Raw genomic sequence first — 13922 nt, 5'->3', positions numbered from 1 at the left:
CTTTGCCAGCTGCATCCACCCTTTGCCTGCAAACTTCTTAATCTCATCCGCCCACCTAACCTTCTGCCGCCCCCTGCTACGTTTACTTTCTCTTGGAACCCACTCCATTACTCTTAAGGACCAGCGGTTATCTTGCCTTCGCATTACATGCCCTGCCCAAGCCCATTTCTTTCTCTTGATTTCGACTAGGATGTCATTAACCCGTGTTTGTTCCCTCACCCACTCGGCCCGCTTCCGGTCTCTTAACGTTAAACCTATCATTTTTCTTTCCATCGCTCGCTGCGTTCTCCTTAACTTAAGCTGAACTCTTTTCGTTAGCCTCCACGTTTCTGCCCCGTAGGTGAGTACCGGTAAAATTAAGCTGTTGTACACTTTCCTCTTGAGGGAAATTGGTAAACTGCCACTCATGACCTGCGAGAATTTGCCATATGCGCTCCACCCCATTCTTATCCTTCTAGTTATCTCCCTCTCATGATCCGGATCAGCTGTCACTACCTGCCCTAAGTAGACGTATTCCGTAACAACTTCTAGGCTCTCGCTGCCAATTGTGAACTGTTGTTCCCTTGCTAGGCTGTTGAACATTACCCTGGTTTTCTGCATGTTAATTTTTAGACCCATCGATCTGCTCTGCCTGTCTAACTCATTGATCATGATTTGCAGTTCACCTCTTGAGTGACTCAGCGAGGCAATGTCATCAGCAAATCGCAGATTATATAGGTATTCTCCATTTATTCTTATTCCCAACTGTTCCCAATTCAGGCCTCGAAATACCTCCTGTAAACACGCGGTGAACAGCATTGGCGAGATCGTGTCTCCTTGCCTGACGCCCTTCCTTATTGGAATTTTATTGCTGACTTTATGGAGGACTATAGTAGCTGTGCAGTTGCTACATATATCTTCCAGTATTTTGACATAAGGCTCTTCTACCCCCTGATTAGGCAATGCCTGTATGACTGCTGAGGTTTCCACTGAGTCGAATGCTTGCTCGTAATCAATGAAAGCTATATATAGGGGTTGGTTATATTCTGCGCATTTCTCTATCACCTGATTGATAGTGTGAATATGATCTATTGTGGAATATCCTTTACGATAGCCTGCCTGATCATTTGGTTGATTAAAGTATAACGTTGCCCTGACTCTATTAGCGATTACCTTAGTAAATACTTTGTAAGCAACGGATAGTAAGCTGATCGGCCTGTAATTTTTCAAGTCCTTGGCGTCTCCCTTCTTATGAATTAAGATAATGTTTGCATTCTTCCAAGCTTCTGGTACAGTCGAGGTCATAAGGCATTGCGTATACAGGGTGGCTTGTTTTTCTAGCACGATGTCCCCTCCATCCTTTACCAGATCTGCTGTTACCTGATCCTCCACAGCTGCTTTTCCCCTTTTCATTGCTTCTAAGGCTTTCTTTGCTTCATCTTTCGTTACTGGCAGGATGACGCATTGCTGTGCACTGCTGTCTTTCTCATTAACGCTCTGATTACATTGGCTACTGTACAGGTCTGTGTGGCTATAGGCCTTAGCATATGTAGCCCACCATGGTGTCGCTCCACTTGACCTTTGACCTTTCTATTCACCAGTAGAGGGCAGTAGAATACGCCACAGCGCGCATTGTGTGACGAACCTCTCGTGATCAACCATTAACTGCCGCCTGCCAGGGTCGCAGGGTCGGTGCGCTGCCCGGCCAGTGTGCGGACCGCGCTCAACGTTACAGACGCCAAGGCGTTTCTACTTGCCAGATAGATCACAGCTTTCGCTCTCTTACCAGGTTCAGCAGTAGTTAAACCACAGGTATTTTTTTCACGGATCATGAGCAAAACGCCACGCAAGTGTTTTCTATGTCCGTGGTAGAGCTCTTATGTTCCATAGCACAGCAAGAACTCAGGGGTCAAACACAAGCGCAACACAACCCCTGAGTTCTTGCTGCGCTATGGAACATAACGCATACTCACTAACATTCACCATCACCTTGTAGAGCTCTTACCGGTGAGGACGCCCTTGACTACTATGGGCAGCTTCGTGGTGCGGCGCAGCCAGTCATGTCGCTCCACGTGAGGGTAGGTGAGAGCAGTGCCCCGACGAAGTGCTTGCTGGCAGGATCAAATGTGAACGGGCAACCCGGACACCAAACTTCCAGGTTCGCAAAGCTGCGCCATAAGAACAAACGGGGCACTTTTTCGCTGTGTGCTCAAGAAGAGTTCTGGCTCGACAGCAACGGTTAAAGGTTATTCCGCCGTAAACGGTGTTCAAAGCTAGAGTTGCAGGAACGTTCGAACAATATAAACGATAAGCAGCGCACGAGTGCCGCTTTCACGTGTAGGTCATGCGGCCAGGCCGGCACATAACAACACAATAATCATCGTCGGCAAAGCCCTAATAACAATAAAAACCTACTTTTTAAGTCAAATACCTTCGCGTGCGTGTTGGTGCGTACTGGGAACAGAGTAGATATGTTCCGGGATATTCGTTTTCAAATTTCCAACGCAGTCGACCTGATAACGCGAGCAAGGCGGTGACGATCAACGACCACCTTCTCTCTTTTGTGATGCCGCTATTGTATGGATGTCGTTTTCTTGATTTGTCTGGCTAAAATTCAAAGGGGACGAGTTAAGAGCTTCTCCTAATGTTTTATGCCTCTGTGAGGCAAAACACTGCCGGAAACACCTGCATCACAGCGGGGGGAGTTTTGCGACTATTGTCACTTCATTGCATAGATAATTACGAAGGTCGAGTATGAAACTCAAAAGGCAAATACCTCTCAACAACGATCGGGCTAAGAGAATTCCAACAAATGGAAAAGCCTAGCGATACTACCGCCTGTATTCTTTCGTATATAAACATGTATATTAATTACTGTGGGCAAAGATGTTGTTACTTGATTTTGCTATAATAAAATGTTATCAATTATAATTGACCTCTCATTGCGTGCCCACCTGGTCCTATAACCTACCAGCAAAAGCGGCTTTCGAGTACTCCTAACCACGTGTACACAAAATGTGCGGGAAGGAAGTTTTTAGCACAGTGTGTTTCTAAACCACCTGAAATAAATCTTGAAGTTGAATGAGATCCTAAGGTCCGTGGAATTCCGGAAAGTCTGAGAGACGGTGTAAAATGTTTGTTTGAAACCATAATTTGCGTGCTCTCTTCATGGTGAGTTTTTTCCCTTGGTACTTCTTCTTATTTTGTGAGGCAGTAAACTGGAACTGGAAAGGGTAACATCCTTCTCTGTCTCTTAATTTTCCCTTTTACTATCTTGCCGTTGGACTAGAAAACGCATTGAATATCTCACGATAACGTAATAAGGACACAGTTTATAAATTTTCGCTGTAAGTTTGCAGCTTTGCCATTGATTTCCGTTGTGACTTCAAAAGACAAAGAACAAACGAAAACTGAGCCCCGTTTCGTCGCGTTTCAATTACTTGTCGTTTCATTTGGAGCCCTGCCATTTGTCGCTGCTCCCCGTAACTGCACTCGGTTATTGACAACACGTTGATAGTTGTCCAGATAACTAATTTAAACTGACCCGGATCTCACCGTACCAAAAAGCGGTTAAATGTTACCGCCTCTGTTCATACAAAAGGAAATCGTAAGACTGATATAATATAACGTTAAACTTAATGACCTAACTCACATCAGACATACCGCAAACTGTCATGAACTTTGTTAGCTAACAGTTGATAACGCATTTGAGACCCCATGCGCACACGCATTTTAGATCACCTTACGTAGCCCTAGCTACCACACCTACGGTTAGCCGCCATGAACTCACGATATTAACTGTTAATTCCTGTATTCAAAAATTTACATTTAGATCTACACTATTCTTGAACCTGACTTAGCAATAAGCAAATCTACGGCATAGTGCTATGAACTCACGCAGCTAATGGTTAATGGTTACCGCCTGCATCTAAAGCCTTACTCAACCTTAAACCTAATTTAACACTATTCATACCTAGGGTAAATTATCTTAAAATACCTTGGAAGATAAAACCCGCGGTAACGAAAGCTTTCGCGCGAGAACTTTTGTCCGGTCCCCCGATCATGGCAGGACCAAGTCCAAGATGTCACGCATTTTCATAAATATGCCCCGCGCCGATGCCGCATTGGCGGATGGTGGTGGTGGTAAACATGTATTGACTATGTACAGTCGTTCAAAGATCTGTCTAGAACGCTCGAGCTCTGCACCGTTTGCACTCCGAAGCGCGCAGAGCGACGTCTAGCGGCAGCGCCTGGTTCGAGATAGCGCATGTCTGATGCTCAGACGACAGTCAGAGACGTGCAATCTCGAACCAGGCGCTTTCGCTAGACGTCGCTCTGTGCGCTGCGGAGCGAAGCCAGCATGGAGTGCAAGCGCTCTAGACAGGTCTCTGGACGACTGTACAAGGTGGTGTCTGGGCCCAGGCCCTATTGGCCCAGGTCCTCATAGGTCTAGGTAATGGTGTCTAATGCTGCTCGTGCCCTGGCGACCAAGATCCTTTTGGACTGTAGGTCACAGCAGCTGAGCAGTGGCGCCTCCCAGTCCTCCCTAGAAGGTTGGGAGATGAAACATTGGGAAGGATGGAGATTGGAAGGGTAGGCCCAGACAATCTAGAAAACGTCCCAGAACGTCGCTCCACACAGGCTGCAGCCATCATCAAATTCTGAGTTGAAGTGTTTTAATACCGCCGGGCACAGCATTGTATTAGCAAAAATTTTGAGGAGCCATTCGTCTGCTCTCCGGAGACCCTTACCAGGTTCCGGAGAGTGATGATGACTGTCCTTATAGTATGTAGAATTTCTTTGAATGTCTTAGTATGCTTCCAGAAAAAGTGAGAGCGATCGGGGAGAGAGCCTACGGGCCGCCTGATCGGCTAACTCATTGCCCTGGAGTCCCTGGTGGCCGGCAGCCCAGAAGAGGTTGCAATTTAGAGGGTCGCTGACCCGACAGCAATTTTGTAGGATGCGCCAGGCGAGAGGAGGGATCCAACCCAGCTCATAGTCCCGGCAGGCCTCCTTCGAGTCGGTAATGATGTGTTTCACTTGTGGGAGGGAGAGTGCGAGCGCAATCACGATTTCCTCCGCGTGTGTTGTGCTGTAGGCGCGTAAAGTGAGCCCTGCCACTGTGGTGTTGTCGTGGACCACTGCTGTGGTGAAAGAACCCCCACCGTGGGGACCGGCAATGTCCACGCAGTACACTTGTTGTTGTTGACCATAATGTCGCTCCAGTGCTTCCGCACGAGCCTGGCGACGGCCATTGTGGTCAGTGTGACATGTTGTGGGCAGTGGGTCGGACTCTGAGGTCACGTCTCCAGGGTTCTGGCGCTAGTACCCTTTCCTCAAAGACGATGGTGCGTTGGATTTGAAGTTAGGTCAAGAATGCGGCGACCGGGTGGTGTTTGTGACAGGCGCGTGTAATGGTTGAGGAGATAGGCGTCTCGGAGTTTCGTATAGATGTTGACCACCCCCAGGTCCAACAAACGCTGGTTGAATGTGGTAGTGGGAAGATACAGAGTCAGTTCGAATGACGTTGCAGTGCACGACCTCGAGTTGGTACTCGTCATGTTTGCGCGCGCAAATTAGGTAGGCGTTTGAGCAGAGAATTTTACTCGTTACGAAGGCATGTGCCAGCTCCAAGGCATCTTTGCTTCGTAACCTCCACGCTTATTGGAGATCCGACGGACCATGTAGCGCACCTGGTCACCATACATGCGGAGTTTTGCGAGTGTGGTGTCCTGTCTGCGGTGTTGGTGAATAAAGAGATCGAGAATGCGGATCTCCTCGGCTTCACTAATCGGACCCGAAGGGAGTGTGATGTGAACTGAAGTGTCGCCCGAGGGAAAGGACGAATGCGATATTATTTCGTGGGAGCACACTGGCGACCACAGTGTGGAACAGTAAGCGTCCACTACCTACGCTGCTTGTCGCAGGAAGGTCTCCATGTTTCCGAGCTTGCCTTCTGTTGCCCAGATAGAGATATCATCTGCATATAGGGCATATCGGGTGCCGGGCATGGAGCTTAATTTAGCGGGAATGCCTTTCATGGCGAGGTTCAAGAGGAGGGGAGATAAAACCACACCGTGTGGTGTACCCCGGGATTCGATGTTATAGGGTCCATATTCCTTGTCTTGAATTCGAAAGCAGACCTGTCGGCGCGTGAGAAATTGCCAGATGTATCGGTATGTACTCTGACCACAATTGTTATTTTGGAGGTGACTGAGTATTACTTCATGTTTGACGCTATCAACGGCTTCTTTGAAATTCAATTACAGGACTACTTTGTCATTGTGAGAGAGCTTTTGGGCTCGAATATGTCGGGATAGAGTTGTAGAAGGATGTCTTGTGCGGATTTCTGTGGTCGGAAACTAAACACAGTCTCCACAAAAGTGTGATGTGTTTCGATGAAAGTGGACAACCTGTATCGCAGCATAGTCACCGGCAATTTGCCGACACAAGATGTTAAGGAGATAGGGCGCAGGTGCTTCACAACAATTGGCTTGCCTGCCTTAGGAATAAACGTTCCTAAAGCTGTTTTCCAATCCTGGGGGAGAGGAAGCTCTCCAAGCCAGGTTTGGTTGATGAGTTCAAGGAGGGTACGATAGACTACATCTGGAAGGTTCGCCAGAAATTTGACGGTAACCTTTTTGGAACGTGGACATGCTAAATTTATCTCATTTTATCGCCGCAAACTATACACCGGGAGCCGCATATTGCAACATTTTCATTTGGTCTTGACCTCAACTAGAACGAATTCAACAGAATGCGAGTAACTGAGGTACTGGTCGCAGGCGCGGTCGGTTTGCACGCGGCGCCGCCACTAGTCAGCCTAGTACTGTCGCTGCGTCGAGTCCTCTCGTGTCACCAGAACCATGCTGTGTGTATGCGCTGCGCAACGAATGCACACATCCGTCCCCGAGATGGAAGTAGTAGCAAAAAAGCTCGCCTGACATGTCGAAATAATTCGCACTGCGAGAGTTTCAAGAAAAAGTTTTGTCTTCAGCAAAGGCGAGCGTTAGTTATAGCGGTCGCACATCTGGTACAGATAAAATGCACACGTTCAGAACATAAAACCATACCAGTATTGCAAGTTTCTTCTAAATGCAGAGGGGATACATTTCTTAACTATTTTATTTTTTAAATGTGGCAAGTTAGAAATCCTAAGCTAGAAGGGATAAATTAATCGCACGAAACAAAACAGAAATGTACTTTTGAATGAACAACAATAAGTTGCATATAGCATGCAGACTACCCAAAAAATTGTTCAGCCGCTAATTTAGTGTTCAGCATACCTAGAGGGCATAAACGGCGTTAGCGAAAACTGTTTTAGCAGGTTGAGGTACTGGATGTAAAAAAAAAAATATGCAACTGCATTTTTGCTTATATTTTCTTTATTAAACGCTTGAAATTTCAATCAGAATTAAACGAACATGAACCAACTAGCTCAGATTTTCGTGTTACTGCAATGTATTTCAATTCGGAAGACTCGCTACGCTCAACAGTTCCGTTTTTCATGAGGCGTTAACATTAAGATTTTTTCATATGTTACACCTGAAGATTTCGCAGTGAAGAGAGGTTACATTGTTGCAGCCTCAATTTTTGTTCACCAAGCGCGTTTTTTTCTTTATAGTTCATCTTTTATTCAGAAGGTACATCAGGAAAACCAGTTCTTTAGTGACACGCAAGAATCCTTTCCCAATGTACGTTTCATAGAATGATCACTATATGCTTAAATGTAAGTTGCACTTTAGCTTTACCTTTCAATTCGGCTTTAAGCTTCTTGCGCACCACATGTTACGGTTGCCTCCGCTAAAACGGTTCAAAAACCCAGAAGGTCTACCCATTTCTTGTAATTTCGAATCAGATTTTCAGCAAGCGTCAGCATACCTTAGGCCCTGAGGTAGGCGGAACCCGTTCTTGGCGAGCGGGACTGCCTGTCCGGCTACCGGAGAGTCCACGGTGAGGACGATTGCAGAGAAGTTATTTCGTTCCGCCCTCTTTACCAGCGACTCCGTGAGGGATCGGTTGCGGAAGATGTAGACTTGCTGCCAGAGCAAGGCGTCCGGCACTCTGGCCCTGATGTCTTCCAGGGACGCAGTGCTCAGTGAACTCAAGATCATCACCGTGCCGGCATCACGTGCGGCTGGAGAGCAAGAAATTGTGGTGCTTTCAGAGAACTCTTTGAAGGCGCAGTGGGTACATTCTAAACTCTGAGGGCGCACAGGGTTACTCAAAACTTCCCACGCCACAGGGTCTGCATTTGAGCGGTGTAGCGGGACAGCGCGGCACTTTTGAAGGTACCGAGGTCCTCGGGCGTTTAGATGAGAGTCCTAACCAATGACAGGTTTTGATCTCCGGGTGGCTCTAAGCAGACCGAGTGACCAGGAGACTCTTGAGAAACTTTGTAAGAAAGAAGAGACGCCGTGATTTTGCAGCGATACAACAAGCCCATGGAATCTCAACAAACGCTGCTTATTTGCACGGGCGCAACAACACGCCGAGTGACGGTGAACACTCAAAATATTGAGGGTAATGCCTAACGTTCGATACATCACATCGATTTTCTAGGTCATAATAAATGGTATGTCCGAGTTCAAGAAGCATTTTATAGGTCATATTTTGCAGCAAGGAGAGAGAGACAGTCATTATGATCATATTTCGCGGAATCGCTCAGGAATCTAGTTTTCTCAAAATTACCAGTTTATTATCTGCACTGTGTTGCGCGGTGTTCGCTGCTGGTGGTCAGCAGATGACCCTAGTTGCTAATGTCCATTAAAGCTGAGCTTGTGCGAAATTCAGCAATTGCCAGTAAGTAAAAGGAATGCAGTCAAGTCGATAGTCGGAAACGCCTCTTCCAGCTTAGCATGGCAAGCAAACGGTAAGGTCTTTGTGAAAACATATAGGAGCAAACGTAAAGAACCGTTTACCATTGAGAGTGCTCCCGAATTGGTTGCGAAACACATGCGTGACTCCTTCGTGTTTAACTTGCTCATACGCTGGCTTGCGTCAACATGAGTGGAACGCACTACAGGCGCTTTACACCTATCGGTTTCGCACATTACTGCACCAACTGCAAGATTCTGCCGGCCCGTGCGCTCATTTTTGGTGAAATAATGCTGTAGTGAACATTTTATATGTGTTTTATATTCTTGACATCTTCCGCCGCCCCCCTCCCTTCATTTATTTCAATTCGCTGAAATCAGAGCAAATCAGCTGTTAGCGGCGCTCTCTCCCGTTACGGAATTCTCCTTAGATTACGGTGTTTCTTCTTTAGAAAACGCAACGCATGCGCGGAAATATTCCATCCTTCTTCTTCACACGAAGAGACCACTCATATAGGTGTGTACTTTTTGTCCTTAGACCCGGTTTTCTACTTTTGCGCTCAAGTGAGCTGTACGCAGTTGCCGAGGTATGTCCTGTGAAACCACGCCACCTAGTCAACACAAAGTGAACAAGAGAGCGGGCAGCGTCAGAGAGCTTGCCAACGTCTGGCAAGCATCCTGAGGCTTCCTTCTACCTTGTGCGTCGGACGTTGACGGATGTAAAAAAAATACAAAAAAAAACAAAAACAAAAGGTATACAGTCCCAGGTTTCGTAAACTATTGTAGTTCCGTTCCACTTCAATTAGTCTTTTTTTTGCGGCTTTTGATGAGCTTGAACAATACCAATACTCGCGTTCCGTTTTTTCACTGGATCAAAGACAGGACGGAGATTTGCAAACGTGGATCTCCATAAAACGACTAAATATTAAACCGGAAGCCCCCTTATGAGAAAAGCCGGCAGCGTCTCTTTGAGTACAGAGATAGCAAAAATTGAGGTTGTTGTCCACACCAGACGGTCTTAGCTCACTGGATAGAAATAAATCGGATTACGGTAGAAACTGATGGACTACGGCTAAATTCTGGCGGATTACGGTGGCTTAATGATGGAATCTGCAGAATAAGTTGGATTAGGCTTAAATCGGGTAGATTCCGGTGTATTCGGATGGATTGCGCTTTAATGAGTTGTAATAGGGTGGATTGCGGTGGATTAAGATTCAATTACTTTGAAGTAACTCGCAGTAGAGTAGAATAAGTTGGATTACAGTGGAATGTGGTCCATTAATAGTGGATTAGATTTGCGTTAATTTGCAGTAGGGTGATTTAGGTTTCGCTACGGGAAATTGTGGTAGATTACGGGTGTTTGGCAGATTGCAATAGATTAAGAGAGGATCACGTAGAATTGGCTTTTTTTCGGTTGGATTAACAGTGAATTTCATTAAAATAAGTTGTATCTGGTAGATTATGTTCAATTACGGAGAATTGTAACAGATTACGGGTGGATTGTCACAGATTGTGTTGGGTTGAGAGTGCATTACATTGAAATATGTTAGATTCGGGTGAATTGTAGTGTCTTGCTGTGGATTAAGTGTGGGTTCATTAGCATAAGGTTGGATTGGAGGATTAAGATGCGTTAAAAGTGGATTACAGTTGATTTGTGGGTGGATTTAAAAGAAGTTAATGTTGTCGCCTTGAGAGCATTTGGTATTAAGCGCCCCCTGTAATTTTTTCTGCTGATATGACTAAATTTAGCGCGTTCGGACTGCATTTACTAAGGTAAATATTTGACGGTAAATAAGAGGCTCCTCTTCCTCTATGTTCTACTGAATATTGGCGGTCAAACTTCGACGATAAACAGTAGCAGCGGCGCATGTTATAGATCCGCTACGCGTCCCAAGACCGCTGTGTACGTTTTTCACGCTCTTGTCCACATACGAGACGTATGGTACTACCGCTCTGTGCGCGTCATTGGAGCGTGAGTGGTTTTTTTTCAGCTAACTTAAAGGTCTCTCTCTCTCTCACACGCATTTAAATCTCACGTTTATGAATATAATCGCGAATACTGGGGCATTAGATGCAGCTTTTTAGTAGCAGGCATATTTGTAAATCTCCTACCCACATGAATGAGTGGCGCAGCGCCTCTCCTCTGTACTACTGCAACTGCGTATATCTATCGTGTTTAATCGGAAGACTAGGAGAGGTGAACGGAACGAGAAGGTGCACTGACTGTGAGATATAAGAGATTATTCTCGCTATTTATGCTCATTTATATTGTGGTCTTGCTTCCTCATATCATATTCCCTCGTGCTTTATGGTGGCACAGGCGCGCTGGTGCAGTAGCATCCACACAACATTCTCAAACACGGGGAGCAGACGCCCATACTCAGTTCAAGGTTCAAGCTTACCTTGCGCGGTTCCAAACTCTCCAATCGGGTCCGCTATCATGTGGGTGGCCGATGGCGAGAAACCAATGGGAAAAGATATCTTCCTGTCCAACACCGTCGTGGCGGTGTTAATTTTTGACACGTCCACGAGAGCACGGGGCCGGAAGCGAAGCCTGCGATAGCGGTATAAATAGAAGCGTGACTAGAGAGAATGTCACGATAGCAGTACAGAGGCTCCAGTCGCGTAATAAAAAATCAGAAGAGGTAAAATGTGCTAAAGATGAGTACGTGGGCAAAGAGCGCCAGAAACATGACGCTTTCTTTCCACTGAGACATTGTAGAGAAATGCGCAAAAGATTGTAATCCTTGCCAGAAGAAGAGGAAAACATGATACAGCTGTAAGCGAGAGTGGCAGGGTAGGGCTTTAACTCGTTTACTGCTGAAGAAGATTAGGTCTGAGGAGATGTCTGTCGGCGCTTGCTGTATCGTAATTCGTAATTTTTACAGGAAGCTTCAAAATTAATTACAAAAAAGGTTAATTTGGGCAAAAGACATCCGCATGCGCTCTACTTAGAACCCCGCATTTTTTTAGGGGGGGGGGGGATTTGTCCGGAAGCGCCTATTTTCCAGGTATAACGCGGAAAAACTAATTTATTGCACCGTACTTTCAACAGTGTATCTGACGCCTACTTGCGGATATTTTAATGGTATTCATGTGTATAGCTGTCGCCGTTTCTCGAGCCCGGCTCCTCGATTCCTTCATATGTGCAGCCATCCTCGACTCCATCTAATGCGTTCGAAATGCCTTCAGCTTTCAAACTTTTATCAACAATCGCCAAGCGCAATGTAAGCCATGATTTCATTATCTACGAATTAACGAGCAAACATGGTGTTCTTGTTCGGCGTCCTGTCGGCATCACATGAGGGTCAGTCGTTGCCGTCCGCATTGAGTACAGGTGTATGAAATGTGCGTTGAGCGACTCACACCTGCACTGCGCTGCGTACTGCACAATGACATTAATGGAACGCAAGCAGCTGTCGTGATATCAGAACTCCCTGGGAAGCGCACCTGAAACAGAATGGCTCTTTTCGGTTTTTTCCCTCCAAGCTTATCGGGTTACATGTTGCTGGGAGCAGCCCAGTCACTACTACGGCCCTTCCTTAGTTAAGTGCATAAGATATTTACTGATGAACCGGTTGCGCTTGTTATCACATAGTTACTGTGGGGCTCAGCGACTGCGATGTGCTACTTGTTATGCCGGCCACCCGGCATCATAAAAGCCTCTCATTCCTTCAAGACGGCTGTGATTAGACTATAGCATTATTGAAAATTTACGGTTGCATCGTGACTACGTCTCGTAAAAGCCGGCTGCTAATCTATGAATCACATAGGGTTCTGAAGGGGCACGCCAGATGTCGCCAACAATATTTCGCTTGTGCCGCATTCACGTGAAATCACGTGAGATTAATTTCATTTGGTCATCTTAATGAGCCTGCGTGCATAAACCGAAACCGATTTGCCTCCTCTGATATCCTTCTTCCCTCTGTTCGTACCCTTCCTTTATTTAGTAACAAGGGTCATGGAAATATCATATACAGTGATGTGAATTAATAGATATAGCATACTTCCACAAGAACTCAATAAGGAAATTTTCAGGTTGCGTAAGCCCATCCCTTGTTCAACTGTTTATTTCACTTCCGTCCAGGTGATTAGATGAGCAGGCATTCGCTAATTAACACTGGAGGTGTCAGCCTGGTTGGACATGTTACAAGTTATTCGATTTCAAAGCGATAAAGATGAATCGAAACACATTCATACTTAACGGTCACAAACCCACACGCACACGTATACAAACACGATTTTCACACAATGCGTGCAAGGCCTGTGAGGCGGGAAAAAAATTATCAGAGCTTTCGCGTCAGTTAATGCCGGTGCCAGTGGTCGGTGCGGGACGCTGCTGAAAAAAGGTTGAGAGACCGTCATCTTATCTCCAGATTCGTAAAGGTAACTTTTTTTCCAGCAAAGGATTGCAAAGGAAGGTTACCTCTTGAAAGCCTCAACGTTTTCCCTCAGGGTCTGTTCCTGGTCCGCGCCACTGGCGATGTAGCTCCGTGTGGCGATGTCCAAGCTTGCCTCAGCCACGCGCTGGATGTCTCCTATCGTGACCACGCTGTTGTCGTTATCACCATCCGATGCAACCCCTTGGGCTCGAACGAAGCTCACTGCAGTCAATGCCGGCGGAGTGAATCTTTTCAGCTTGCATGCGCCTGAATTACTTTTTTCAGGACCCGTCCAATCGTAAAATGTTTCTGCCTAGATCGAGTCGCCTTTTGCGACAACCACATCTGGCATTGCGAGATCACGCTTTGGACATCTCAGACAAACGTTAAGAAATTGGTCATAAAAAACAAACCTGGGTAGTTCATAGCCACATTCTTGAAGAAGAAAATGCGAGAGCATTTGGAAATAGGCCCATACCCCTGATACACCAAAGAACCCTGACACTTTGAACTAGGTCCACTACAGAAAATGTATTAAGGTTGATAAATGGGTGGAAAAAGATAAGTAATTGGGGTAGAAGATAGAACAGTGTGCTTTACTCAGTACATAAAGGGTGATTACTGAGGATTAGTTGATGAATTAGTGTGAATCCGTTATTCGTGTTAGTATAATCCAATAGGATAATCCAGTGGAAGGCAGTGCAACAATATAGCACTCAGATTTTCTTCTCTGACAGTGCTGATG

The 13922-nt window shown here is 46.0% G+C and overlaps 1 pseudogene; it reads right to left on the bottom strand.

Annotated features, from left to right (window-relative positions):
- The window catches only part of LOC144102363 (uncharacterized), a 27311-nt pseudogene extending 13708 nt beyond the window's left edge, over window positions 1-13603 (bottom strand).
- Between the last annotated feature and the right edge of the window lie 319 nt (window positions 13604-13922).

The sequence above is a fragment of the Amblyomma americanum genome, chromosome 8 (assembly GCF_052857255.1).
Source record: "Amblyomma americanum isolate KBUSLIRL-KWMA chromosome 8, ASM5285725v1, whole genome shotgun sequence".
NCBI lineage: Eukaryota > Metazoa > Arthropoda > Arachnida > Ixodida > Ixodidae > Amblyomma > Amblyomma americanum.
Note: the sequence above shows the minus strand (reverse complement) of the source record. Positions and strands in the feature narration are given on the sequence as shown.